This window comes from Triturus cristatus, chromosome 5_1 (assembly GCF_964204655.1).
Source record: "Triturus cristatus chromosome 5_1, aTriCri1.1, whole genome shotgun sequence".
NCBI lineage: Eukaryota > Metazoa > Chordata > Amphibia > Caudata > Salamandridae > Triturus > Triturus cristatus.
Genome location: NC_140587.1, coordinates 322,336,293 through 322,363,350, shown reverse-complemented (window position 1 = coordinate 322,363,350; position 27,058 = coordinate 322,336,293). Strand labels below are relative to the sequence as shown.

At 45.4% G+C, this 27,058-nt stretch overlaps 1 protein-coding gene across 1 annotated transcript in view; it reads right to left on the bottom strand.

Annotated features, from left to right (window-relative positions):
• The window catches only part of SAMD12 (sterile alpha motif domain containing 12), a 1,313,302-nt gene that overhangs the window by 1,112,302 nt on the left and 173,942 nt on the right, over positions 1-27,058 (bottom strand). The window lies entirely within an intron of this gene.

Genomic DNA, 27,058 nt, shown 5'->3' with positions numbered 1-27,058 from the left:
CAAGGGGCTCCTAGATGGAGTAATGTTTGCTTCAAAGTATCCCAAAGAGAGGAAAGGGAATGACTGCTCTAGACAAAAACAGAGTTTGTAGTTTCTCTAAACTGCTCTATACAAAAGTAAATTGAGCCCATAGGTTCCGGACCTAGCAGGGAAGGTAAGAATGTGGAGACTCGCATTGATTTTGAACTTTGGTCTAGCTGGACTCAAAAGGTTGTATATTTTGTAGGCAATATGCTATATCTCTTGGGTCCCGAAAGGTACAGCTTATAAGCTGGCATTCATAGAGGCAGATCTTGCTGCTATCTGGGAATAACTTTAGAAAAGAGATGAAGACTAAAGGAAAGTGCCATTTTCTCTGGACTGATGCTGCTGGTATTTTAACTCTGCCACTGGGACATTCTAAACAGGTCCCACTGCATGTGCTCTGGCCTTTAAAGTTTTACAAAATTGGTTAACTCCTAACTGGCAACATTAACCTTTGTATAAGGCCATATTTAATAATGTGGAAATACACTCAAGGCATAAAAAGTTAAATGTCACCTGTGGACTACAGTACAAATTGTGCCATCCACTAGCGTAACAAAGTAAAACATGGCTACAAGGCATTAACAAGGCAGTTAACCAACAGTGCTCAATTCACACATCATGAGACAAAATAATGTTTGGGATACCACTCAAACAGTCTTTTGCTCCCCAATAGCATGGAAGCAGTTCATAAATCTATTCTAAATTACCTCTGACTTCTTAGAGACCATTGCAATTCATCTGCCTGGCCCTACTGGATCTCTCATCTGCTTTCAATGCGGTCGCTCATGACGTTTTCATTTAGTGTCTAGCTGAAGCGCATTTTGACAGGTTTGCATTCAGGTTTAAAAGCTACCACAGTCTGGCAGCATATGCAGGCCTGAAGTCATGTTTTAATTGCCAGTTAGGGAAAGGCACAATAATTGCTGCTAACCACAGGTGACATTTTGTTTCCGTCCCATTAGTATATTTCCCGGCCCAACTGGAAAATGAAATAGGCCAACTCGGAATTAGTAATTTTTTTTAGAGGTAACAGCACATATACTCGGGACTGAGCAACAGTACCTAAGTATGCAGAGTTCCATAATAAGCAGCAAAAGTCCATAAAAAATGAGGTGACTATGTAAAAAGAGGTACTTTCTCACAAAGTGCGCTATTAATTCAAATGTGGAACACTAGTGGTGAAAAAAGTGATGTACTTTTTAAAATAAACTTGGACATTTGTAATGGAAGTAAATAAATATCTGACTAAAAAGAAGCTACTGTTATAGCCAAAACTGGATCCAAGAAAAGTGAGGTTAATCATGTAGCAAGTATTGATCACAGCCCCCAATTCTAAACCGAATCTTTTTTAATCTGTTTTTAAATCTATTTAATTAGATTTGAAAAAATAATAACATTATTGCAGTGCTAACACTAAGGCTAACACAATAATTAAATAATTTAAATCAAATTGAACAAAACTTGTATTTTATTACATTAGGTTTTAAGACCGCATTAAATAAAAAAAATAGAAATCAGAATACATTTATTTGTAAGTTAATTGCAACCTGGATTTTGAATAACTATTAAAGAGAATTTTTAAATTATGTTTCTAGCAGTGTCCTAACTAACATTTGCATTATCAAATGTGCCAATACAACTCAATCAATCAATCATAGGCATTTGTATAGCGCACTGCTCACCCGGAGGGTCTCAAGGCGCTGGGGGGGGGGGGGGAACGCTACTGCTCGAACAGCCAGGTCTTGAGTTGCTTCCTAAAGGCGAGATGGTCTTGCGTTGTCCGGAGGTGGATGGGGAGGGAGTTCCATGTTTTGGCTGCCAGGTAGGAGAAGGATCTTCCTCCGGCGGTGGCTCTGCGGATGCGGGGGACGGTGGCAAGTGCGAGGCTGGCGGAGCGGAGCTGGCGGGTGGGCTTGTGGAAGGTCAGGCGGCTGTTGAGGAACTTGGGGCCCAGGTCGTGGAGGGCCTTGTGTGCGTGGGTGAGGAGTCGGAACGTGATTCTTTTGTTGACGGGGAGCCAGTGCAGGTCTCTCAGGTGTCCGGAGATGTGGCTGTGTCGGGGGATGTCCAGGATGAGTCGTGCTGAGGCGTTCTGGATCCGTTGGAGTTTCTTCTGGAGTTTGGCGGCAGTGCCGGCGTAGAGGGCGTTCCCGTAGTCCAGCCGACTGGTGACGAGGGCCTGGGTGACCGTCTTCCTGGTCTCGGTGGGGATCCACTGGAAGATCTTTCGAAGCATGCGCAGGGTGTTGAAGCATGAAGACGAGACGGCGTTGACTTGTCTGGTCATCGAGAGGGAGGAGTCCAGGATGAAGCCTAGGTTGCGTGCGTGGTCCGTTGGCTTGGGGGTGGCTCCCAGGGCGGGGGGCCACCAGGAGTCGTCCCAGGCGGAGGGTGATGATCCCAGGATGAGGACCTCTGTCTTGTCTGAGTTCAGTTTCAGGTGGCTGTTCTTCATCCATTCTGCGACGTCTTTCATCCCTTCGTGTAGGCTGGCTCTAGCGGCGTCCGGGTCGCTGGTGAGGGAGAGGATCAGCTGGGTGTCGTCGGCGTAGGTGATGATCTTGAGGTTGTGTTGACGTGCGATGGTTGCGAGGGGGCTCATGTAGACGTTGAAGAGGGTGGGGCTGAGCGATGACCCTTGTGGAACGCCGCAGATGACTTCGGTGGCCGCTGACCGGAACGGGGGGAGGCGGACTCTCTGGGTTCTTCCGGCGAGGAATGAGGTGATCCACTCCAGGGCCTTCTCCTGGATGCCGGTGTTGTTCAGGCGCTGTACCAGGGTGCGGTGGCAGACAGTGTCGAACGCTGCTGAGAGGTCCAGGAGGATGAGGGCCGCAGTTTCCCCGTTGTCCATTAGGGATCTGATGTCGTCTGTGGCTGCGATGAGGGCGGTCTCCGTGCTGTGGTTGGCTCGGAAGCCGGATTGCGAGTGGTCGAGGGATCCGTTGGTCTCGAGGAAGGCGGCTAGCTGTCTGTTGACGGTCTTCTCGATGACTTTGGCAGGAAACGGGAGGAGCGAGATGGGGCGGTAGTTCTTGAGGTCGGAGGGGTCTGCAGTTGGTTTCTTCAGCAGGGCACTGATCTCGGCGTGTTTCCAGCACTCCGGGAAGGTGGCGGTGTTGAAGGAGGCGTTGATGATGTCGCGAAGGTGGGGTGCGATGATGTGGTTGGCCGTGTTGAAGATGTGGTGTGGGCAGGGGTCCGTAGGGGATCCGGAGTGGATGGTGTTCATTGTGCGTGTTGTGTCTTCGGTGCTGACTGTGGTCCAGGTGCGGAGGGTGGCGGTGGGGGGCATCGGTTCGGTGGTGGGGTTCGTGGTTGGTGGGCCGAAGCTGTTGTGAATGTTGACGATCTTGTTGTGGAAGAAGGCTGCGAGGGAGTCGCAGAGGTCTTGCGAGGGAGTGATGTCATTGTTTCCGGTGTCGGGGTTGGAGAGCTCTTTGACGATGCTGAAGAGTTCTTTGCTGTTGTGGGTGTTGTTGTCCAGTCGTTCCTTGAAGGCTGTCTTCTTTGTGGCGCGGATCAGTTGGTGGTGTTTGCGGGTGGCGTGTTTGAGGGCCGTCATGTTGTCTGTGGTCTGGTTGGTGCGCCAGGTGTTCTCCAGGGAGCGGCAGTTCTTCTTGGAGGTGATGAGCTCGTCGGTGAACCAGGAGGCTTTCTTGCTGCCGCGTCTGCTGGGGGGGTTCTTCTTCAGTGGTGCGAGGGCGTCTGCGCAGTTGGTGATCCACTGTGTGAGGTTGTTGGCGGCTTCGTTGGGGTCCGTTGAGCTGGTAGGGGGGTTCTGGCTGAGGAAGGTGGTGAGCTGGTCGCCGGTGATCTTGTTCCAGCTCCTGCGGGGGGCTTGTTGAGGGTGGTGGTGGGTCGTCGTTTTACTGAAGCTGAAGTGGACGCAGCTGTGGTCAGTCCACTGGAGATTGGTGGAGTGGCTGAAGGTGACGTATTTGCTGGATGAGAAGACTGGGTCAAGCGTGTGGCCGGCGTAGTGGGTGGGGGTGGTTACCAGTTGCTTGAGTCCGAGGTTGGCCAGGTTGTCCAGCAGAGCAGTGGTGTTGCGGTCCTTGTTGTCCTCCAGGTGGAAGTTGAGGTCCCCCAGGAGGATGTAGTCGGTGGAATTGATGGCGTATGGGCTGATGAAGTCTGTGATGTCTTCGCTGAACTGTGTGCGTGGTCCCGGTGGTCTGTAGACGAGGGTGCCTCTGAGCGTGGTCTTGGGGTCGGTGTGTATCTGGAAGTGGAGGTGTTCGGCGGAGGTGAAGGTGTCATCGGAGTTGGTCGTGATGCGGATGGTGTTCTTGTGGATGATGGCGATGCCTCCTCCTGTCTGGTTGACGCGGTCCTTCCTGGTGATTTTGTAGCCTTCCGGGACGGCGATGGCGACGTCGGGCGCTGAGGAGGCGTTCATCCAGGTTTCCGTCAGGAAGGCGATGTCTGGTGCTGTCGAGTCGAGGAGGTTCCAGAGTTCGACGGCATGCCTGTGAACGGAGCGGGTGTTGAGCAAGATGCACATCAGGTGTTTGTTGCTGGGGCTCGGTTTAGCAGGTGCGGTGTTGGGTCGGAGGCTGGTGAAGCGGCAGGTCAGGCAGGTGAAGGGTCCATGGGTGTGTCTCGGGGTGGCTCGGTAGCAGGCGGTGTTTCGGCCGGCATTGAGTGCGTGGAGGGTTTTGGCGTCGTATATGTGCAGGGTGTGCTGGCGAGGGCGAGGACCAGGGGGTCTGGCGCTGGGCGCGGTCCAGGCGCGGACGGGCACAGACGGTCTTACCTTTGGCGCACCTTCGGAGCTCAATCGGCACTCCCGCTGCGCGCGTCCGCTGCGCGGTCGCTCTGGGGGCGTCATAAGTAAGGAGCCGGGAGGGAGGAGCAGCTGGGTGGCAAGAGCGGGGCGGCGAATGGAATCACAGGGGGGCGGGGCCGCAGGGAGGCAGCGGCGGGAAATTCCAAGAAGCAGCGGGCAGCGGGAAATTCCCAGGAGCAGCGGGAAATTCCCAGGAGCAGCGGGCAGCGAGCGAAGGAATCTGCAGGCAGGAGGCGGCAGAGGCAGGCAGGAGCAGCAGCAGTGAGTGGGGCGACCAAGCCCTGTGGAACTCAGTGCTTTCTTGTTAAACAGCTAGCCTTGCTACAGTGAAAATAACTTTCAGGGTTTTTTCCTTCCTAGGACATGTTTAACCTTCAACTTTTACATGTCCTACTTTTAAATACCATGCCCCTTGTCTAATGACAGTCAGGGCTACTTAGGAGCTATTTAAATAAATTTCAAAGGAAGAATCCAATTCAATGAACTGGAGATACAATTTTAGAACGTTTAAGTGAAAATGCGCCTGAAATCGCAAAGCACCAATTGCGGTTATCTGGTTGGGCTAGACAGGGTCCAAGTAAAAAGTTAATGCTGACCAGAAGCTACCAGTCCATTACAGGAACCAGGTTTGCCCCGGTTGGAAGTTTACCCTCTGACTTAGAAGATTTTTGAGAAAAGTCCCCATCAACTGATCTTTGGCGGGTCAGACTGCAGGCTGAGTTCAAAGGAGGACTTGATGATGACCGTCTGATGAACTGCGGGTACTCGGTGAGATCCTTGGTGCCGGTGAAAATGTTGGTGCAGCTGCTGTTGACGACAGGAGGTTCTGAGCAGGGGAAGTCTGGAATCTGGTCACAGGAAGGCCGAGCCAGCAGTCAGAGGCTGTTTGACTTCGGCCTCGGTGAAGACCCTCTGCGTTAGGACTTAGACACTTTTCTGTGAGCCTAAATCCATTCAGTGGAGGAAACAGGGGGCAATTGGACCGCACTACAAGGTTCCTGCATGGCATCGACTTGAAAGTCCATGCTGTGCAGATACCTATGTAAATGCACACAGGGGGGCACATGGTATGCCCCCCCTCTGTGCATCCACATGCTGTTGGGCCACCTTTGTTTCCTCTCCTTCACGGTTTACATGGAGGAAAATCTTCCATGTAAATCCTGGAGGAGAGGAAACTTGTAACATGCTTGGCTGGACAGCGGCCCTCCCACCAAGCATATTGTGGCCCCTGACGGCTGCTCCAAAACCAGGGCGGCCCAACTGTCCAACTCCTAAGGGGGCGGTTTGACCGCCGGTGAGGCGGTGGCTGGATCTGCCACTGCCGTGCCACTACAAGTCTAGTGGTCCTCAGACCGCCAGACTCGTAATTGGTCCCTAAGTGTCCAGTTTTGCAGGTTATAGGATCAGAGAAGTATTTGCTAACACCAACGAATGATCCAGGACCTTGTGGGCACCACTTTGGGGTTAGGACTCTCTCTTCCAGAAGCCACCAGCAGGGTCCAAGGCGAATCCAGTTGGAACTTGTCAGCTGGGCTCTTGGAAAAAGTAGGCTTTTTGCAGCTTTTGTGGCCCTGTAGCTTATTGGTATTTTTAACTTATAGTCCCCGTGAATCATCCCGGGAGGGGTATCTCAGTGTAATAATAGGACAGAGGCAAAAGAGACATCAAGAGAATTCTTCAGAAGTTTCCTAAATTGAAATCACTACAAGATCGAATCTGAAGAGGCAACTTATTTCAGAAGAAAGGGGCTAAGTATAAGAACAACCTGCCCCCTGAATGAGAATTTCTGATGCTTGGAACAGTGAGTACAGCTTTTTTACTAGAGGTTAGCGGTCTTAGAGGGTGATAATGAGAAAGTGTGGAAGATAAGTAGATAGAACCTTTCCTTTTTAGAGCCTTGTGGGTTAGACAGCAGATCCTAAGCATTTTTATGTTTCTTACCGGTAACCAGTATAATGCATGCAAAAGAGGGGAGGAAGCGTCACCAGATAGAAGATTACAGATGAGATGAGCAGCGGTATTCTGAACCACATGTAATTTGATAGCAATATCTCATTCACTAAGGCCACAAGGGCATTCCCGTAGTCCAATCGGCTGATGACAAGAGCCTGGACCAAAGTTTTCCTCACTGCAAATAGTAGGAAAGGCTCCTCTCAGCAAACGCATCATATGAAAGCAAGAGCCTATAAAGGATGAAACCTGTACTCTCATGCTAAGGGATTGGTCTAGCCGGACTCCCCGGTTTTTGACTACCTTTTTGGGTGTTGGAGCTATGCCAAGTTCTGGAGGCCACCAAACAGGATTCCAAAGGTTTTGGAACTTCCCAAACAACAAGCTTAAAAGGAGGTCAGCCTACTGACCCCTGGAGTCCACTTGTCAGTCCGTGGTACAAGTGGGAGCATGTCCAGCCTTTGGGGTCTCTCTCCACAGGTTTAACAGCAGTTGCAGCCCTTCTTTCTTCAATGATCCAGATGTGTTCCAAAGAAGGTATCCAGGAATGCCATATTTAAGCCTGCCACTAGCTAGTTGGTGGAGGAACCTCCCTGACCAATAGTAAAGACTTTCCCTGGGGCAACCTTTCCCAATTTCACATCAATTCCAAGTGGCTTTGGCCTTGAGTGATCCCACAGTACACTGCTCTCCAAAATCCAAAATGGTAGAACCTTTCTTCCGCTGGGCAGAGCTTTAGGCACAATCTACAGAGCTCTGGGCACACTGGTTTGAAGGTAGAAACTCTCCTTGCAAACCAGTTCTGAAACAGGTAAAAGGCAGTCATAGGTGTGAGTTACATCTACCTGTGACAGGGGGTGGCCTTTTGCAGTTAATGAGTACCTCCCTGAAGCCATCCTGTCAGGAGGAGGTCACACCTCCTCCCACACAAGGCCCAATTGTTCCATTTGCTGGGAGCCGTTCACACCTCCTTGCAGGACACCAGAAGGCAACCAGGTGACAGTTGCGGATTATCTCTCAAAAGGCTACCAAGGGATTTAGGCAGTGAAATTGTGACTTTCTAAGTCATTATTTCTGAAATAGTTAGACATAATTCGACTTTGACATTAAGTTGGATTTTATTTAACTATAAAAATGAGTGTTTGAAGAATTTTCCTAGCTAGTGCCAATTTGAAGTTATTTGTATTACGTTTAATCAAATAACACAGAGATTTTTATGGAACAACCAGCCTTGCTTCAGGGATGATTTTAACAGGTTGAAAGGGCAGTTATAGAACTTTCCAGTTTGGCTTTGTGGCAGGCCTTGAATCATGTTTTACATGGTTACGTTAGTAGTGGCACAAAAACAGGTGCTCCATTCCACCAGTGACATTTAACATACAGGCCCTGGGTACAGAGGGTACCATAGAATAAGGACCTATATGCCGAGTCAAATGTGCCCAACAGAAATGTTAACCAATTAAACAGGTTTTTATGATCAGAGCACATGCACTGGGGCCTGGTCAGCAGAGTTCCAGTGTAGAGAGTCCAAAAACCAGCCGCTTCAGTCCATAAAAGCATTGGCAATGCCAATGGAACTTGCCTTTAGGAGATCTATTGGCTTTGTCAATATTTGTTAATCTTATTGAACACCAGTGCAACTGCTGTGCAACATGGCTAAAAGTAAAGAAAATTAAAGCGTTATGACTCAGTTAACACTTGCCAAGTCATAATGCTTTTAGGTTTTTTACTTTCAGCCATGTTGCAGCGTGGCAACGCTGCAATGCAACATCGTGCTAAAATATTGACAAAGCCAATAGATCTTGTATAGACGAGAGTTATTGGCTTTGCCAATGCTCGTTTAGCAGAGCACCAACATTCCTTGCCAAAGAGACACCATTGTCCAGTTATTGACAGTTACCATTTGGAGTGTGCTACCTGTTTGATGTACAGCATTACTATTAAAAGCAACTCTAGGATCACCCTGCCTTGATGGTTTAGATCTACAGATGGATCCCGACAAACATGAGGAAAACAGTCACCCAGGCCCTAGTCAGCAGCAGACTCGACTACGGTAACGCCATCTACGCCGGAGCCTCGTCCAAGTTCATCAACAGACTACAAAGAATCCAGAACGCCTCTGCACGCCTGATCCTCGATGTCCCGCGCCGCGACCACATCACCCCCCACCTGAGGAACCTACACTGGCTCCCCGTCGACAGAAGGTTCTCCTTCAAGCTCCTGATCCACGCACACAAGGCACTCCACAAAACCGGCCCAGCCTACCTCAACAGCCGACTCTCTTCTACGTACCCAACAGGAGACTCTGCTCCGCTGACCATGCCCTGGCAACGGTGCCACGCATCCGTAGAACCACTTCCAGAGGCAGATCCTTCTCCCACCGCGCCGCCAAGACATGGAACACCCTCACTCTCTACCTACGACAAACCAAAGACCTACTGACCTTCAGGAGACAACTCAAGACCTGGCTTTTCGACCAGTAGCAGCAGCAGCACCCCCCCCCCAGCGCCTTGAAACCCTTGCGGGTAAGTAGCACACTCTACAAATTAACTGATTGATTGATTGATTGATTGATCCACAGCTGCTAACGATGATAAAAAACAAAAAGAGTAGGGCAGCACACTGCCTATGCTTGGAGGACGCACAGTAACTGGACAGCCAGAGCCAGGAAAGATGGCAAGACAGCAAGTGAAACAGAAGACAGAGCACCGAGCAGAAGACAGTTTACACTGAAATAGCCCTCTTCATTCTGTGATGTAAAAACACCCATTAGCAGGAAATCAAGATAGTGTCAAGCACTTTCAGCGTCCAGGTAAGAGCTATAAAAGAAAGCTGTTGGCAAGAAACCTATGTGCGCATGGAGGAGGTGTGGAGACCAGTGAAACCCGAGATAGAGCACGAGGAGGGAAGACATAGTATCTCAATCACCCTGGAAGCATAGGACAGGCAGCCATTGAGCTGAATAAATATGTGCTCCGTATGTGCTCTGCACTTGGTCCGTGATCCACGGAAGTGCCGTTTGGCCTGCGCTGCCAACTAAGGACGTTTCAAGGAAGAGTGCCACTGCAGCCAACAAATGGTAAGAAATGGGCGGGCTTGAAGCACTGGCGTAACGAAAATTGAGGGGGCCTCTCTGCACGGTACGAAGAGGGGCCCCCTCCAGGCTCAATCAGGAGCTCTCTGGCCAGAGTGCAGTGCCGAGGGGGCCCCCCCGCACCGCGGGGGCTGCAGGGGCCTGTGTTACGCCCCTGGCTCGAAGCTCTTTTTGTAAACAATAATGTCTCGCTAGTCAAGCTATCACATGCACTTGTAGGCTCGACCCTAAAAATGGGGGTGAGCATGCAAAAGAGGAATTTTCTTACAATAGGTTTTTCAATTTACATATCAACACCCATCAACCAGACATCTTCAGTAGGAGACAAAAGGTGGAGGGGCTGGTTTCAGATGAATTTATTCAAGACTGGTCCTCCGACTGTGATGATTTCTTAATGTCGCCACCAAGTTTGATGCCAAAATATTTCGCTAGTATAATGACAACTCTGCTTGGCATTCCACAGTCTGGTTCGCTCCTACAACTGTCAGTCACCCTAAACCCCTTTTCCTCATTCACTTTGCTTCTGACATACAGTTTGGGGGCAACATCAACCTCAAATTATGACTGTGTTCCAGCTTTTGGAGCTCCTGGCTTTAAGAATTTTGGGTCATCCTTAAGAGTTTAAAAGTCAACGTGGCAGTCTGGTGCCACCGGTGCATGGACGGAAACAAGTACACACCAAAACCTGATTTAGGAAAAGCTAGTTGGCCAGTAGCCACACCCTCTTTGTGACTAAATTTAGTTTGCCAATTCAAAGGACTAAATAAACTAAGGAATAACAGCAAATCCTGCCTCTCCCTGCGTCTTACTGATTACCTGCTCTATTCACCTTTTGTGTCTTCTGCCTGGTTCCAGCTTCTCTTGCTTTCTGCTGCTTCCACTGACTGTCTCCAGCCACCTGGTTTCGCTTGTATTTATTTTTGGGTCCTGGGTTTAGTTTGCTTTTGATTCCTGTAGTAATGCAGCTAGATTTTGTTACTCAATATTTGGATTTAATTTAGAAGAACCTCATTCTTGACTGTGTCAGATGCTTTCTTCTCTTTAGGTAATAGAATGTGCAGTAAGTCTAGGTTAAATATACTATAGCCCAAATAACATACTTTCTGAAGTGGAGGTTTCATCGAGGATTTCTAAACATGTGTTATTTTCTTTCTTTATACTCTTTACTGGGATTATTGGAATATGACATACAGGAACAGGGCAGGGCTGGGAACCCAACGCAGCCCTGTCAATTTTATCAGACCAGCCCCTGGTGAAGCACTGCCTGATCCAGAAAGGGCTGGAAACACTTGCTTGCTGCTTCTGTTCCTGGGGTCCAATATTGCATTACTGATGCAAAACCAGCCCCAAGTAACAAAACAGACACTCACCACTGCAAAACTGGCCACCACCCTTCCAGCCTCCCGGGGAAATGCCTGATGCCCGGTACGGCTAGTCCAGCCCTGTGCAGGAATGATATATATGCTATCAGTGATAATCTGTTATTCCGCTCCCTCTTCTCTTAAGGCATTTCATCTTGGCAGACTCCTTAAGGTTGATTGTCTAAAATGTTAAAGCACATTAGACAGGTGACTTTTGTTTTAACATCTTTCTTCTCAATTCACTGTTGCCACCTTCCCACCATGAGGTCCCTGTGGGTGAAGGGTGTCAACCGCAGGATTTGTGTGCACCCATTTGGGTATAAAATTACTGACTGCACTCTACAGGACCCAAAAATCATTTCATGCTCAAACGAGCAGCCCATTGGAGGGGATCAATTTGATTTAAATGGGGGGGGGGGCAGCACAGCACGAGATTGTCGAACCTCTGAGGAAAGTGCAGAAAGCACTGAAATGCGTCAGTTGAAGATGACATGAAAGCTGTAATTCCGTATGGGTATGCAAGCTCCGGTTTTACCTATTAAACGGCTTGTTGCTTTCCAAATGTACAAGTGTCTATGCTTTGTGGGCAACTTTGAGCTTTGATATATACATATTACCTACTAGCGGTCGCCAGTAGGTAGTTATAGTTAGAACCTAGTTTACATAGGAAAAGTATTTTTTAATTTGATAATAACTTTGGCATAGTTTGAAGAATCTTCCCGAAATTCTCAACAAAAAAAAGTTAGCTCCTATCCTGAAAGTTTGGGGATGATTCGTCAAGCGGGGGCTGAGAAAAAAGGGGGGTCCCAAAACGCGTTTTCCCCATGTTAATTTCCATAGGAAATTCTGAGACAGGCTTCAGTCCGAACTGCTGAACGGAATTTGGCAAAAATGTAGTGGTTCAGAAAGCGACCTTTTTTTAAATGTTTTAAATCCATTCAGTAGTTGCTGAGAAATTCAAAATTGAAAGTTTCGATATCTATGGCCGCGGTGGAGTTGCGACCCCTCCCGAAAACGAGCTTTATTCTAATTGGCTGTCAACACTCCAAACCAGGAAGTGATGGCAGCTATCTTGTGACATGGTAGAACCGAGTCACAAGAAAACAGTAAAATAAAAGGTGAAAAAAAAGAAATGGGGGCAGGGTAGAAACACCCTGACCCCCTAGGCCTGCTCAGAGGGTCCCACAATGACCCTCAGGGCCCAAAAGAGCATTTAAAAAAAAAAAAAAAAAAAAATCGGCTGAATTTGCGCTGGGTGCGCGAATCCGAACAACATTTGTTTCAAAAATGAAGCGCGGGCTCCAAAAAGCCCCCCGGGTGGGCCAGGTCCCGGGGGCACTTATAAGTAATGTTGCGGGGGTCCGCAGCCCCGGGTACCACCACCTCCCGGAACTTCTTAAATTAAATGAGGGGGACACGCAGCCCCCCCGTAGCCCCGGGGACCGCCACCTTCCCGGGGCTTCCTAAAGAAATGTGTGGGGGTCCTAACCCCCCACTCTGCTCCGGGGACCACCACCTCCCTGCAGCAGTTATGAAAATTGGTGGGGGGGGCCTCGCGGGCCCCCGAGCCCCAAGGACCGCCACCTCCCCGGGGCTAAAACAATAATTAGTGTGGGGGGGCTCAAGCCTCCCCACACTCCCCGGGGCTTTGAAATGGAGGGAGGCGGGCCGCACGGCCCTCCTCCTGGAGCCCTTGATGGCCCTGGGGACCGCCACCCCCCAGGGCTGGCTCCTGCAGTGTCCCGGGTGCCCACCCCCAGGACACTGCTGTTTGCTATGGATTTTTGGAAGTGAGAGCAGGGAAACCTGCTCTCGCTTCCAAAATCCGAAGCCGATTTCTTTTCCACACGGGGAGCTGCATGTTAGCAGCTCCCCAGTGGAAAAGCAATGCCAGCTCCCGCAGGAGGCGGGGAGCCGGCGGGACCGTGGGGCATTGGGGCTACCCAACAGTCCCCAACGGATAGGGCCTGCCCAGGGGGATGGGGTCCACAGGGCTACAAGTGGCCCGGGAGGGGAGGCTCAGGACTCAAGGGGACTTAATCCCCCAATTTACAACGCACCAGGGCGTGTATTTGCACAGTGGTGCAGGGAGTGGACGTGGCCTGCTGTGACAAGTGCTCAAACGCACCCTGTGGCACGTTTTAAGTTGGGGAATTAAGTCCCCTTGAATCCTGAGGGTCCCTGGGGGCCACCTAGTCGGCTAGTTGGCCCCCATGGACCCTCAGGATTCAAGGAGAATTAATGTCCCCAAATTAAAACCCGCCGGGGGCGCGTTTGCACAGTGGTGAAGGGAGGGGGCGGGGCCTGATGTGACATGTGTGTCCTCATGCAATCACTCCGCCAAAACCCAAGCACTTATAAATTCACCATGCACTGTCCTTGCAGTACTTTAATCATCCAATCAGTACCCGTGTACTTATGCAATGACCCAGGCACTAACACATGCATTGCTACAATCCTCTGAGCACTACCCATGCAGTGCAGCCATCGCCCTGTCAGTACCCATGCACTCTTTCAATCACCCAGCCAGCACCATGTACTCCTCCAATCACCCACCGAGCACCATGTACTTATCCAATCACTCCGCCAAAACCCAGGCACTTATAAATTCACCATGCACTCTCCTTGCAGTACTTCAATCTTCCAGTCAGTACCCATGTACTCATGGAATGACCCAGGCACTAACACATGCACTGCTACAATCCCATGTGCACTAGCCATGCAGACCTCTAACCACCGACACAGTACTGATTCACTCCTCCAATTACCCAGGTTGTACCCATGCACTCCAGAAATCCCTCTGCACTACCCATGCACTCCTCAAATCACCCATCCAGCATTATGTACTTATCCAATCACTCTGCCAAAACCCAAGCAGTTATAAAATCACCATGCACTGTCCTTGCAGCACTCTAATCATCCAGTCACTACCCATGTACTCATGCAATGACCCAGGCACTTACTCATGGCAAATACAGAGGAGGTCATGCTAATCACAGGGGTACCCCAAAGCATAGTGTTCCCTAGTGTATGTAGGTGTTTTCACTGTATTCTAAGTGTCTTTTAGCACAGCACTGGCTCCGGTCCTGGTTAGTCAGAGTCAGTTATCATCAGTACCTGTCAGTAAAAAGTTGGGGGCACAGGTGGACTTTCTGGTTCTCTGTAGGATCTTTCTGCACACCTCTTGCTTCTTCCTGCAGTTTTCTTCGTCTTTCTGGACTTCTGTTGCCTCTTTCTGCATTTGTGTTGCTTCTTTCTGCGCTTTTCATCCTCTTTCTTCACAAGTCCTAATTTTGTAGGCATAGTTAGAAATTAGCATTTAAAAAACCATTGAAAGTCACTGAAAAAAACATAAGTTTCAGGCATGTTATAGTTAGAAATTAGCATTTAGAAAACCTTTGAAATTCACTGAAAAAAACATAGGTTTCAGGGATGTTATAGTTAATTGGACATTTCACTCGTACAAAACCATAGAAATTAACCTGTTAAATAGTTAGTTCAGCTAACTATAACTCACGCCCTTGCAATGCACTGCTGATGACGTCACATATTACATCATTCATGACATGGTCAGTGACATCACTGATGACATCACTGATGACATCTCAAATGACATGCTAATGCTATGTGACGTCATCAGCAGTGCATTGCGGGGGCGCGAGTTATCGGTAGCTGAACTAACTAGAACAGGGAATTTCTATGGTTTTGGACGAGTGAAATGTCCAACTAACTATAAGATCTTTGAAACCTATGGTTTTTTCAGTGAATTTCTAAGGTTTTTTAAAGTGCCTGAAACCTATGTTTTTTTCAGTGAATATATATATATATATATATATATATATATATATATATATATATATATATAGACATTTTGCTTTATATACTCGCATGATGCAGTAATGCTAATGAGATATGGTGTAACAAAGGTATAGAAAGTGCATCTATTGTGTGTTATGACATATATGTGTGTGTGCATATAAAGGTTTCTTTTTCAGAAACATCTGGATTGCTGATATTAATTTTTTATAGGTGTAGATTGTAAGGTGGTGTTCTAAAATGCATTTAATGCAGAGCATTCGCCAGGGATTGGTGAGAATGAATCATATGAGTGTTTAATGCTTTCTTTAAAAGTTCAGAACACTTGTCATTTTTGGTCAATAAAAATGTATTGGTATATTGTGCCACATATAGGAGTACAGTATAACATAGTTGATTCCTTTATTAAAGATTTCATTAATTGGATTTTAAATAGGTTGTAGAACTAATATGCAGTAAGAGTGGTCACACACATATATATTTATTTATTTCAGTTCCACAGAAATCGCATATAAAAAACCAAATTGTATTTTTAATTGTGTCATTATTTAAAATTAATACTTCAAGAATCCCATGCAGGTTTTCTGTATTATTAATAAAATATCTGACGATGAAGTAGATGTATTTAAATTAGACAATGGAGTGAAGTAATCAATTTTTCCTGATCAAACTGTTTCCTGCCTAAGGCTGGGACCACCCTCTGTGTGCTGAAGTCTGGAGATTGATTTAAAGCTTTCTACATGTGATGGATCTTTACTAACAGAGAGACTTCTATAGGTCTGAAGGTGAGAAGACAGCCATTGCTCCAAAATTCTACGACAGAGTTTAACCACGCCTGAGAGCAGGAAAAACCTGGTGAATTAGGGACACCTTTCAACATTCCTGCTCTCCCCTCTAATTCAGAGGCCTGCTGTGCATCTGAGGCACATCCCCCTCTAAAGTGCTTTGCACCATAGTGTCTTATAAATTCTAACAAGGGAGATAAGTGCTGTAGGGTTCAAAACCTTCTTTGGCAGTTCCTGAGACTTAATTGTGGTATCTGCTGTATTTAAAAGGCTGGTTGCATTTTCTCCTTCGTTTTATGAAGATGCCTAATATCTTGCGTCTGGCTATGTTTTTCTGATGCCATTCCTTTCCCTGTTGAATCTACAAAGACTCTTCTCAGTCTATGATTGCGGAAAAGTTCCCACAGGACCTTACACACATTTTATTTGGGTATATGTAACTTCCCAACAACAGCATTATGCTCACACCAATGTCTTTAATCAAAATAAGACTTTTAAGATACTTTCCAGGTAGGGAAGGTGCATTTTCTGTACCCTGAGACAGATGCAACCCAATGGTCACTTCAATGTAAACTTTTCCATAATACTAGTGCAGACAGGAGATCAATTCAAAGAACAGCAGCACCGTGTAGTAAGAAAGATCCAGTAGCCGAAGTGTGGTTTAAGAAGGTTTATTAGGTAATGGTTGTAGCTTGGTAAGTTCATGTAGAGAAGCCCCACCAGGAGCAGCCTGCCTGCTGCTCAGCCCATACTCCAACTGTCACACCTCACCTCACAGTCACCCAAGCATTCCATTCATCATCACCAGCACACCAACATTCCACGCAGCACATTCACATTGGCTGAGCAGCTAGGCTAGGGAGAAAGCAACAGGAGGGATAGATAAATAGATATACAGGATACTACACACCGCCAACAAGCATTTCCTTCACATTACAGAGGTCTTTTCGAAATGAAATCTCCTCTGCCATTTCAGCTTGTGGGCACAGGACAAGATTTTGAAATCAATCACATTTTGCAGTGACAGCCAGTGCATGCCAGCTAAGGGCAAAAAACAATGCTCGCGACCCTGTCCTGGCTCCAGTGCAGCATTGAAGGCCCACATACAAAGATTTGAGATAATAGTGGTTGATGTGTTGTGGGAAAACAATGTTGTACGTTTTATTCATTGTGTGATATGCGTTGCGCACTTGGGATGGGCCACTGGTGTACGTGAGTGTTTGGACCGTTACGCATTTCTGGTCCTGCATAGACTACTGAGTAAAGAAACATCCATGGCCCAATTCAGTTGCATCACGGAGAGGCACTCACATGGTGCTTGGTCCCCAATAGGTATTTTCTCCATGTGGCGATGATTTATCATGATGCAGCATTTATATCACGCTGATATGTTAACTATAGTGTGGATACTAGTGCTACCACCATTAACCTTCCTAATGATTGGTCGCTATATGTTGACTTCTGTGTAGAAGCTAAATCTCACTGCCCTCCCACCATACAGATTATTCACATATACAGATAGTTTAAATGTAAGCAAACAAAACTCCTCATCTGTGAATATGAGGATGCAATGTCCAAAACTGTTCATTTTGTCCTTGTTTTCAGAGAGAACATGCAGCGGCTGGCTCTGCTACTTTGTTTCCTGCTTGTGGTCTGGAGGTAACATCACCATGGTTTTCTGGCTGCAGTCTGTGCAGTGAAACAGAATTCAGGAGGCATGGTCTCTGAACTTTAGGTTTGGTTGGGGGTGGTTCTGTCATAATACATGTCAAGGATGACCCTTTTTAGGTCTTGCTTGCAACAGCCCATGAGCTCTAGCTTGCCAGCAATACTGTATTTAAAAGAGGCTTGGACCCTACCCACTGCTCACCATTTGTTGGCTTCATTGTCAGTCTTATTTGCTGCCTCACAATTGGCCAGCGCATGCTGGCTTTACTTCCTCTTCTGTCGTGTGGACCATGGACCAAGTACTGATAGCTTCATCTTCATTAGGGTCCTTCAGCTGCTGCCACTATGATTGAGGGACTATTTTTCTTTTCTTCTTACTGTTTTGTTGCTTCTTCCCTCCCACCCCTTAGCCAGTGGCGCTTCTTTCCTCTCACCACCACCTTCCTGCTGTATGCCTGCTTCTTCCCTACCACCCCAATCCTCTCACTGTCAGTGTTACTTATATGCTTCCATCGCACACACTCCTGTTGGGATGTATGATGTTACAACGCGAGTGTTTACAACGCGTGCCGTTACATCGCATTTGTTACAACGAACGGATGTAACCACGCTATGCCATTACAACGCAAGTCTTTACCTCGACTTGCACTAGATGGCGTGCTAACATTAGAAAAGTGTAATTTACTATTCCAACTCCAGTCCACTTAACAGTAGGGAAGGTGTTGGGATAGTAAACTACACTATTTGTAATGTTAGCACGCCATCTAGCGCAAGTCGATGTAAAGACTTGCGTTGTAATGGCATAGCGTGGTTACATCGCGTTCGTTGTAACGAATGCGATGTAACGGCACGCGTTGTACTAACCGCGTTGTAAAGGTTGTTCCCCTCCTGTTGTCTGTATTACGTATTCACTCACACCCCCACCGTCTCATTGTCTGTGCTGTTCCCCTACCCCAGTACCCATAAGAACAAAACGTGGTAGGACGTGGCCACCCCTGGTCGCATCACAGCACTTTTTCCCTCCCTGTTCTCTCCCATCCTCCCCCCCATTGTCCATGTGCCTCTTACTTACCCCCCTCCCTCCTGTTGTCCGTGTTGCACCCATTACCTGCCCTAAGGGAAAAAAACGCTGGCCATGTCATAGAGCATTTTTTTTGTGTAATATTTAACCATACAGACAACATGGCTAAAAGACATTACCAAAGCCAACGCTTGTTGGTTTACACAATTACATATTACTATAGCGCAAAAGCATTTTTGCATCACTAGCATCGCGTAATAGAGCCTAGTGAATCAAAGATCTGAAACTGTTGCTTTGGCAAGCTGGTGCAAAAGTTAATTTTATTTTTTTTGCAAGCAAATGCCATTAAATTAAAAATTAAACACTCCGTTAATATGGTGACCTATGTTTGCAACAAAAAATTGAAATAAAAAAGTAACCATCACGCACAATTTAGAACAGTACAAGTATGTACTTATCGAAAGTAATTTTGGTTTTAATGCACATCACAGAAAAATATGTTTCCTATTGGTGCTTAGGGCTACTGTAAACTGACAACACAGTTTAAACATGCTAAAAAAGTCAAAGAATGGAAAGAAAAAAGCATTGGCAAAGTACAGTACCACAATCCTTGGCACTGACGTGAACTTCTTTTTTGGTAAATGTACACAAGTGACCATGCAAAATGGCATCACTCACGATGTAAAAGAGTCAATGACCCCTATTTAAGAGGCTTAGAATTACCCTTTTTAGAGAGGAATATAGCAAGCCGATCCAACTTAATGATGACAAGTGTATTTTTTATGTGGGCACGTTTCTGAAAATTGCTGTCCGGGCTTGTTTTACAATGACTACCAATTTTAACTGTTTTATAGTTTTACGCCTGTCTGATGACAAGCTTTGGATGTTATCCTCTGAATTTTATACAGATTTTTATGAATTGCTTGTTTTAAATATTTTTATAATACTTATTGTGGATTTTAAATGTACTTTTTTGGATACATAAAAAATTTGCTTTTTATTAAACATGCTCATCATATAGTTCATAATCTGAAAGTACAATGCGGGTACATGAATGTGAAATGATGTGACTCATACATCTGGAGTTTGACATGCCTTGCGGTACAGTAAATCAATGCAAAACAATGGAGTTGGACATATCAGTATGCAACTATAGATACTTTTGCACCTGAATAAAGTATTGATTCATTGATTGAAGTGGGTAGTCCTATAGCCCCTTGTGGTATGCTGCGGTGGGCAAAAGCTATATATGAACTCGCAAACAAAATAAAACGCATCACGCTCCTTCATAGGAAATGCACCCAAAATCTGCAACTTCATGCCAGTCCATATCAGGACGAACCGCGCCTATTTACAATTCAAAAAGCAGCTCAAAGTCCTCCTCCTCAACCGATCTCTCCCGTATGGATAGCTACAACCTAACCGTCGAAGCCTACCCACAGCAGCACACAGACACTTTGACATTAGAAAGCTACCCCACTCGCCCCAGGACTTTCTCCTATATCCACCCCCCAACCTCACGAGTCGTTATGCTGTCTTTGATGACAAGGCCTTGTACACACTGTTGTGATAACTTACCCTGCGAGTGACACTGTGCGCTCTACGACGATATTATGTGATATGCCCTGAGCCATTGTACATACTACTATGTTCTCTGTATATTATAGGTGATCATGCTGTAAAGTGCTCCAATACGTTCGGGTCTGGCTAGAGCTATATAAAACTCTTAAATAAATAAATATATGGTTTCAAGTTGAACAGATCAATGGTTGGCGATGGCTGACCTAACGCCCCTTTAGGCATGTATATATGTATGCATTTGTATGATTTAATTTTTTTAATTGCATGCGACTGGTGAAACTGCTAGAGGGATCTCTAGGCCAGACTTAAACAAGTAGATGTTATAAACTGTGTGCGCTTGGAGATAGTCTCTTCCAGTCTCTGCCACCGTATATCTTTCAAGTTAAGCTACTCCCCATAGAACACAAAGCTCTTCCTCATGTATGACCAAAGTGTTTCCCACCTTGATTTACCGCTCCATTAAAAGGCGGTTACTATTGATAATGCTCACTCCAAACCTCACCTTTCAAACTCGAGTACTTCTTCTCATGTCAGTGCTTCTAACGGAATGTTGAACATTTTGCGCTAGGGGACTGATTATGATGACTTTGTTGGAGAGGTGTATCCCACCACCACATTACAATTGCATTATATCCTATGGAACTTGTAATAAGGTGGATGAGATATCTTTCACCTTTGTGATGAAGTAACCCTATCCGCCAAGATTGTAATCAGGCCCTAGTGGTTAGATACAGCACAATTGACCAGTGTATCAATATAACATAAGCCCAAGTGTAAAGCATACATTCACCACCAATGGCATAGTGTGGAGCTCATAACACGTTTATGGAATTTATACATTATTTCACCAATCCTCATATTCTTTACATATTTGTTCGTAATTCCTATTACACAGCAATTATATTTCAAATGTTTTTCATTGTTTGTTTAGATTTTTTCACCGTATATTGTTTCTATGGATGTGTAATTCAGGTTCCAGAAATGTTAATATGCAATTCCTTCTTCCCTACCTGGGGTCATATTAAACAGTGTGCCCAAGGGACGTGAATGGCATGTACCACTTTGTGTGTTCACAGGGCAAAATCGTATTACAGAATGGTAGACGCTGGTGTGTTCCCGTCTGCAATACTGATAGCGCTGGCACATATGTAGCGCCAGCGCTATCATGAGAGGGCGTTCCCTCATTTTCATGAGAGCCTGGACCCATGCAAATAAGTGACTTCTTTGCTTCTGTGCCAGCCCCGTATTATGGAAGTGGGCAGAGATGCAAGCATGCCCTTAGAAGCGCATTCACAGTGTGCCACAAAAAGGTGGTGCACTGTCAGTGCAGCTCCTGAAGGCAGCTCTCTGGAGGGGGAAAGGTGGTACTATTCCGCTTGACCCCACAGACATACCCCTGCAGGTGGGTGCACTCACTCATTGCACCCTCCTAAGGGGGCTCTCTCACCCTTCTTTTAAGACAGGCAGTATGCTGCATGCTAAGTGTGGAAGCAGCCACTCCGTATACCACTGAATGTGCTTCCCCCAGGAGAGTGCAAGTTTACAGCTGCGCTGGGAGCAGTGAATTCAATGTAATAGGGTGCACTGTTCCAGTTTGGGTCTGACGCACCACCTTTTAAGGTGCGGCATGGCACAAAAATGGACTGTGCACCCTTTCCATAATACGGCCCCTGAAATGGATCAGTCCTATTACATATCTGCCCCATTTCAGCACTGGCTTTGATAAATGTTGGGGGTAGGAGAGCACCAGGAATGTATCTTCTGTCGAGGACATCCTAACTTTAAAAATAAAAAATAAAAAGGTATATTTGGATTTTTGGAAATGTCTAACTCAACATACATGAAACTGAATTCTTCCATATACATGCAATTCTTCACTACTGGAAGTGCTGAAAATGAAGGCCTTCTTCGCTTTGTTTTCACTCCCAACAATCACTGGATTTTAACGTATATGCTACTTTAAACCCTATCCCACCATCGGCTAGGTGTACAAGTCTGCTAACATCTCCCTGCACCTACTCAAGGGCAAGTAGCCTCACTGAAAACTGCAGTGCAAGCAGTAGTGCTGTCCAGGCTTGGCTTCGGAAATGCTGCCATAGCGAATGCACCACGTCCCTCCTCTCCCCAGTCAAGGCAAGAGAACCGGTTGCCTGGCTAGTTATTTCCACAAACACGGTCATCACATCCCTCCAATACCATGTGATCTGCGCCAGCCTCAACAACACCAAGAATTCAAGTCACTGAGTAGGCTACCTCAATAACAAAGCCATGCACCTCAACAAAGCAACAGAAGTATCCAAAGCAGGCCGCGATTTGATACAAGGTGAAGTATCCCATGTCAACACCTCAGTTGCCCAAGAGCCCACTCCCTTGTGATGCAACGACTACTCGGGACGAAACACAAGCGTCTCTCTAGTCTAGTAGGAACCACGTGAAAATCACCCTTTCCATCGCTTCTTGAACAAATGTTAGTTTCCGTGTCTTCAAAAATTGACTGTTAGTGTGTTGTCTTCTGTGAAATGCACTATTGCATTCTGAGTTACGCAGACTTTACTGAATATGAGGTTTGACGCAGCCTTTATTGATTATGAGGGTTGACACAGCATTTATTGAATATGAGGATTGACTTAGTCTTTATTGAATATGAGGATAGACTCAGCCTTTATTGAATATGAGGACTGATGCAGCCTTTATTGATTATGAGGGTTGACACAGCCTTTATTGAATAGGAGTCTTGATACTGCCCTTATTGAATATGAGGATTGCTGCAGCCTTCATTGAATAGGAGGATTGACGGAGCCTTTATTGAATATGAGGATTGACGGAGCCTTTATTGAATATGAGGATTGACGGAGCCTTTATTGAATATGAGGACTGATGCAGCCTTTATTGATTATGAGGGTTGACACAGCATTTATGGAATATGAGGATTGACGCAGCATTTATGGAATATGAGGACTGATGCAGTCTTTATTTAATATGAGTTATATGCAAAGCACTAATTCTCTCCACGGTGCAGCACCACAACATAAAGTACTAAATAAGCAAACACAATAATAATAAACGTGGGTGTTATTTTAAGAAATACGGAACACAGATTTGCACAACTCACTTTTCATATGCAGTGATTTAAGGTTCCATCTTCAAAACTAAAGCTGACGTTTCTTGCCACTATAACATTTTTTCCTTTTTATTAAATTGGAGATAACAACCGTAGTATAATCAATTGATTACTGCTATTTGAAAGAAAACCGCTCTCGAAGGATTGCACTGAATGACCTAGAATAGCACAAATCCGTGCGTGATAAGTCTCTTTAGCTGCAATGGAAAAGAACACCGCACGTAATTGTTCAGTTCAACTCATTTATGTCAGTATCAAGAAATGTTTCTTCAATACGGATTTAGTTCTAGTTGTTTTCATAACAGATTCCTGTGGTTAACTGGTACGTTGTAATATACAAATTCATGATGCTTTTTTTTTTTCTTCTGAACATTTACTCGTTGCCACAATGCATTTCAGAATAGGCCCTTCATCAGTGGCCTCACAATCTCCAATTAGTGAGGTGTGCCTGTTCTTCAAATGATTCGTGAGTGCCGCCCTCTCCCTGCCGGGTGAAGGATGATAGTCTGGCAAACAGGGGTAGAGGTAAGCTTTCACAAGCCAACCTCAATGAAGGTGGGCCACGGGTGAGGATGTATGACGATACAACGTGATCATTTAGATCGTGGTACATTACATCACGTTTTTTACAACGCAAGCAGTTACATCGACTTGCGCTGGAGGCCACTGGACTTAGGAATAGTATGATTTACTATTCCAACTCCAGCCTACGTAACAGTTGGGAAGGTGTTGGGAATAGTAAATCACACTATTCCTTAGTCTAGAGCGCCATCCAGCGCAAGTCATTGTAACGACTTGCGTTGTAATGACAGTGAAGTAAATGTATTGCGGTGTTTTGACCGCGTTGTAAAGGTCGTTTTCCGCGGGAGACGATGCACTCCGAGCCACACCTGGAGTCTGCATGTTACACCTAACAGACAGTTTTTTCAGAGGTCAGGGTGTATGCTGCCGATGTGAGCAGAGACACTTTGGAAAGCGCCTAAGTCTTGCGTATAAACTACAACTCCCAGCAGCCCAGGATTCTCACAGCGCACGCAAGTGACGGCACCATAACCCAGAAGCTTAAAAGAACTTCTTTGGTGTCCGTCACTTGCTGCGTAATTTGTGCCGAGAGAGTAACATTCCGGAGTCAGGAACGAGAGACATACTTCATTTTCTTCTGTGAGGGCAGTAAGGGTGACGCTGTCACCATTTTCTTTGATCTAGATAACTAAGCCAGATATCCTTAATATCGCCAAAGACTGGAATAGTTTTGCATATGTGGGAATGGTGTTCGGGAAGCCAGATAAGCGTAGATTGAATTAATGAGAGGGGGGGTGCCCAAGAATCCTCAGCTGCTCTTTATTGAACACATCCAGTGTGTATGAAATGTATCATTTAAGGGCTCACTGAGGAAAAAGGTCAACATGCGAAGAAGGGATGTACCAGTGTGTGGCATATAAATGACCAATTCCTATATGGCTCACCTTGAGGCTCAATTCACCTTCGAGACTTTTGATCTTACAAGTCCTGGAGTGCTAAATTGCTGAGTATCTTTGCTGTGACACAAACAGCAGGATCCTTCTGTTCCTTATAAAACTACAAATGGCATGAATTCATTAATGCCTATCATGAAGGGCAGAATTGAAATATGATTATTTGTACAACGTAAAACTTTGTTTTTCTTTTCTTAGCAGGGGAAATGAGGCGTGTGTCTTAACTCAACACCCCCGTGATGCAAGATCGTTTGGTAATTGTGGTGGGTAAAAGACAATTGTTTGTGCGTGTTAGGTTTCAATCCTGCACCAACTATATAGTGACTGATGTTTCTTATTCTTAGAGAGCCTTCAGAGGATGAAAGGTATTCTCATATTGGAGTGATATACAGCTCAGCTTTATTTTCCTTTGCAGATATGTATAGACCTATACACATATTGTGGAATAGTAAAGTAGTCAAAGGGTATTTAGATCATCATCCTAGTGTTGGTTATTTTGTGTTTATTGTTTTATAGGGCTCCCTCCCCGCAGTCCCCATCCTTTCCTTCCCTCGCTTACTCATTCCAACCGTCAGTGCTATTATAGCTTCAGAGGGTGGGGCGATTGTGAGGTGGACCCACTTGAGCATCAAACAGATCCTGGGAGTTTGTAATAAAACCTTGACACCGCATGCATTGAATGGAGAAGGGCTCTAAACTTTTAGCTCCTTAGAAAAGTACAAATGAACTTAACATGAACGTCTACTTTACTATATCGTTCAGAAGACCAAAGGATGTATGCACTTACTGGTTGAAACGTGTTGGCTGATAATGGTGAGCGCTGCATAAATAGATTATCATTGCATTTTACCTTCAAATAGTTATCATCAAGAATGAATTTATGTTGAGACTCCTCATTTTGTGCTAGAAGGACTAACAGAAAAACGTTTAAATGTAAAGGCGGCAGTTCTTTCTCTTCGCAGTTCCATTGACTTACAATATTTTTGTTGCTGTCCATGTTAAAAACACTCTGATTGACTTGCACTGGAATGGGAAACATGTTATTTTCAATTTTGCCTTTGTTGATTTTCTTTGTGTATGGCGTGGATGTTAGTGGATGTAATTTTCCTTTTTATTATCTTGGTGCAGACCGCACATTATTTATTCCTTTGCTATATTGTTTTCTCACTCTGTTATCTTCTGTCCCAGGTTCTCCTTCACACTTTCAAAATCTAAGAGTATGACTTGATCCAGGCTCGTACCACCAAAGACTGAGACAAGATCACTTTAAGAATATATTAGGTTTGCTTCTCTCAGGTATACACGGTACCAGATGTGGACTCTTTTGTGTATTATGAAATAGTTAATTCCTTTCAGCGGACCAGGTGAGTCTCTTACAAATTATTTTATAACAGTATCTAACACAGTTAATGAACACCGCTGCATCTATTGCCAACTATTTAAAATCATTGATTATATCCATTCAGGTTCCAAATATTTCATATTAATTGGTCAGGAACCCTTCAGTGATCTTGTTCAAAATGACCTTTTCTGAAACTAGTTCAAATGTATAGAAAAGACCCGAGCCCACACTGCTACATAATCACAGTTGTTCTCTCCCTTTCTCTTTAATTGGTGCTTTAATTGACAGCAATATGGTTAATAAATGATGACTGCATTGTAAACCCATATTTGTCAGGGAAGCATATTATTGTTATGAAGTAATACCTGTCCGTATACCTAGTGATTTTAACTACATGAAAAATCGTAAAATTCTTAAATGTTTGTTATAATATATTGTTCCTGAAAGAATTCAGATTTATGTCTCCCAGTCAGTTGCCTTTTTCCCCAGCAATATATGATCAAATATTTGTACACAATATACATACTGACAGTATTATGATGATTTCAGATAGTGCCTATCTATGCTTACAGAAAAATAAAAACCACACTGAAAATGCCAAGTAGCTAAGTGATTGTTTTCATTCTGTACTGAATTGAAGTTAAAAAGTTCTTACACAATAGCTGATTCACAACACAATTAGGACCCTTTACACCAGTGGCCTTGAAAAGTGTTTTTGGCGAGCACTAATAAGAACAAGCATTTGCTATGCAATAGGTCTCGCACTTATGAGAGTTTGAGCTATTGGCATTGTAAATGACACTGCCTTTTATTTATGTGTTGTTTTTAAAACAGATAAATAAAATACATGGTTCTTTACAATGCCAATGGATTAAACTCTCGCAAATATGAGACTTTTTGCATTGCAAATGGGTGCTATAATTTTTTTTAAAAAGCGTTAGGAGAGAGCGTGTCCTGCCTGCAACAGCGGGCAGGACAACGTTATTTGAGAAAATAGTGCTAGGAGGCTGTATTTGAATCCCACC